The following is a 3,901-nucleotide window of genomic DNA, read 5'->3' as shown; positions in this document are numbered from 1 at the left end:
TGACGATCACCGTTGGTCCGTCCTCTTCTCATCTTGGAGTCTGGATGCCTCTTTGGAGATTTCTTACAATTGTCTGTATCTGCATCCCAATTAATATCTGCCTCCATCTCAATTTCTGTGTCCTCCCTGGCTTGTCTATATTGGAAGTATGGTGACTTCCTTTACTGCCTTTGGCGCCTTTGTCCCCCTGCCTGGATCAAAAACTATTAGCCTTGCGTGTTTCCCTTTCTTCCCTTCTGCGTCTGGACTGACTAGAATGCTATGAGTCGTGCACCTTATCAGCATGACTATGCTCCTCTTGAGCCTCAGTGTCAGTCACCAGCTCATGCTTGGGGTCAGAGTCTCTTTCTGACTCCTCAGGGCCAAGGTCAACGCAGTAGGATGGTTTCCGGCCATGCCTAGGTTTTGGTGCCATTATTGCAGCTCAAAAACTTCAAACTGGGAGATGAGTTTTCTAGTCAACGAGCAACAACTCTAGCCACCGTGATCACCAAAAATTGGAGCTGATCTCTTTAGATAGCTAATTCCAGTGTTAGAAGTTTACAGCCTACTACTGGTGATGTGTTAGTTCAAACAGTAGAACTGGAAAAGGAAATAGAAACTGAACTGGAAGACATCTACTGAAATGAGAAACAGACTAAAGTATTGAGAATGATGTTCAGATTCAGAGAGAATGAGTAGAAAGTATGTATGGCTGAAGTACACTGGACTACTATGCTTAGGATTACAGATGAAAGATTACAGATGGAAATAGTGTAGCTTAGGAACAGCTTGGGAACTAAGGATTATGAATCAAAAGCCAAGCAAAAGTACAGCTGACAAATGCCAACCCGATTACAATGTAATGGGTCCTATTTATATGCCTTGGGAGTTACTGTGGTAACTGCCGTGGTAATTACTGACTGATTCGCTGTTCGTCTCACAAGAGCTGGTTCCCACCCAGTGAGACTGTCTTCTCCATCTACATGCACTCTGCACTAAAAGACCATTCTGCATCAACATCAGCATCACCGTCTCCTTTCACAAAAGACTCAACAATGCCCTGCATTTTTAGTGGAACCACCCTCTTTCTTCTTAGCCTCTTTGGCCTTCAACTTAGGACACTGCTTGATCAAGTTATCATTAGCTTTACAATAATGGCAATGCATGTTATTTTTTCCTTATCACTAGAATTTCCATACAAATTGCTGCCAGTAGAAGCATTAGGAACAAAAGTTTTGCCACTCGCAACAGAACCATAAGGAGTGGCTGCATTGCTGTTACCCCCCTTTCTTTGAGAAGAAATAAAAGCTTGTTCAACTGCATGCTGCCTAGTCTTGGTTTTTTTGGAAAGTGACTCTTGCAACAACAATATGCATAATGCATCAAACGTGACAACTTCAGGATTTCCTTGGATCATAAGTCTCCAAGTACTAGCAAAAGTCTGGTAAGAATATGGTAAGGCATCAAGAATAGTCTGCACAAGGGAATTGTCTGAAATGACTTCACCTGCAAAAATAAGTTGCTCATTGATATCCTTGACACCAACAAGGAAAGTGTCCATATCATCTTCCTCATGCATAATCTTCGATTCCAGCTCTTTACATAGCAAAGCAATTTTAGCCTCATTGCGGCTTGCATAAAGACCTGCTAGAATATCCCATGCCTGTTTTGCAGATTATGCTGAACGAATGTGAGGAACAATGGTGTGCTTCACAGACAACGCAATCAATTCATGATGCATCCTTTACATCCCAACGAGCTTGTTCTACCGTAGGCAAAACAACTTTAATAGCAGCAATCCTTGCAGCAAGACCTGCAACATCCTCAACATTGCCTGCATCCTCAGAACCAGGACGTACATCAATGCCCTGCACAATTCTAGATGCCCTTTGACACAAGAACATCTTGCATCATGTAAGCCCACATAGGGTAATTGTCCCCATCCAACCTGTCCTCAACAACAAACATCTTAAACACATCTGTGTTGTTGTTAGCCATGGTAAATGTTTGCACCTGATGTGAAAACTACCTAAAATGAGGAGAAATTAAGTGAGCCATGCACGTGCTATATAGAACAACCCGCAATAGACTATATAGGACTTGTTATGCAGAAAACGACACTGATAAATATTCTACACAAAATGACAAAATTGCCTGTGCAGACTTGCCTGTAGTGGAAACGGAGGCCGAAATGAGCCCAAATCAGAAAATCTGAGTAGACTGGGCTCAATGAGCATACCCAAAATTTTTTTTGTCTTGAGAACGCTCGCCAAAGCTCACAAAAATCAGAGAAAGTAAGCAGGCATGTGTTGGAGCTGCTGATGACTAAGCCCGAGAAGACGCAACTTGCTCTGATACCAATTTTTGGAATTAGGGTTGCAAAGAAACGCACACAGCTTGGAGAAGATGAAGGAAGCTGAGGGCACACAACTGAGAGTATGTTACTTAGTGTGCAATGGAAAGATAGATAGCCCTAGAGTGATGGGCGTATATACAATGCTCGGGGGAAAAAAACTCCTAAAGAGGGAAAAAATGCCCCGGTGGTCCTAGTGTGTTCACTCACATCACTACCACATGTATATGGTAACACCCGTCTGTAGTCATCTCAAACTATTGGCTCGGATAAGAAGTCCTCGACTCCTAGCCGTCGGCATTTTGCGGTGTATAGGCAATGGTGTTGAAATCTTTGGGCATTTGTGATGCCTCCCATCTTTTTCCTTGCTCGTCCTTCCACACACAATTGTAGATTGTGAGACCGTGTTGTACTTGGATGGACTTGTTGAAAAAGCAGGATCTGGACCCTGTAATATGGTCCATGTAGACCTGATAGCTTTCTTTCTCCTCAAGATTGTAGATGCTTCTGTGTCTCATTTTTCTAGGAGTGCCTAATCCTCTGACAAGCAAATGACAAAAAATTCCAATATTTAGATGGATAATCATCTAATCATTAAATGTTAGTCATTTGTGTAGTTAGTACCCTCAAAGTTAGTTTGGTCAATGTCTTGAGCTTTGAGTGTCCAATTTTGGCATATGAGCTGTCATTAAGATCCCCTTGAGGTGTACTTCATTGTAATATACTCCAGCCCATGAAATCTGACAGATGGTAGCAATTGGAATATGCATCATTTGTGTCAAATGTGAGACTCTTTCACATAATTTGTATACTCATCTCTCTTTGATCCTTTCCATGGTATGCAAGATCAATTTGGAAGCCTAAAACCTCAAATTAGGCCCAAAAATTATATGGACCCTTTTTGACTTGGTCTTTCTAGAATCAAATTGGAGCTTTTGGCTTTTGACTTGCCTTTTTGACTCGCCAATGTTTTGCTCTATTCCTTATGGTAATTGATTCCTTATCATCGAGTGGAGCCTATGGTCAAAAAATCCGAGGCTTTTGCACAAGTTTTGTATAGTTTTGCAATTTTTTGATTGTTGGACTCTAAAATTTGTAAATCTTTGAGTGGAAATTTCTTGTTGGTCCAATTTGAGCAAATAAGGTGTCTATGAGCTCCTCTTTGCATGTAGAACTACTGGTATCAAAATTTGCTTGGTCTAAGTCATGTGGCAGCTACTGCGAACAGTATCAGCTGAGGCCAATTTGTACAAAAATCACACGAATGGGTTACCTATGCCAATGAAATCTTGTTGGGGCCATGCGCCCATAGTTTGACAACTTGGACTCTGTATGAGGTCTGGGTTCCTAGGTAGCTTCTCTTTACAGATGAGTTTTAGGTGTCCATTTGAGGTGATCAAAGTCTCATTAGGACCCTCTAGAGGTGGACTACCTGCTAGTATGCTTTGTTCATGATTTTGTGATGGGTGGCAGCTACCTTGGTAGGTGTCATTGGCACTTTCTACTAACCTAGGTCACATCTTTGCATTCCCCAAGCCTTGGGGATTCTTTTGATGCTGTGCACTT

Source organism: Adiantum capillus-veneris, chromosome 2 (genome assembly GCF_014529385.1).
Source record: "Adiantum capillus-veneris isolate H3 chromosome 2, ASM1452938v2, whole genome shotgun sequence".
Lineage (NCBI taxonomy): Eukaryota > Viridiplantae > Streptophyta > Polypodiopsida > Polypodiales > Pteridaceae > Adiantum > Adiantum capillus-veneris.
The sequence above is the reverse complement of the archived record's forward strand: the minus strand, read 5'-3'. Positions refer to the sequence as shown.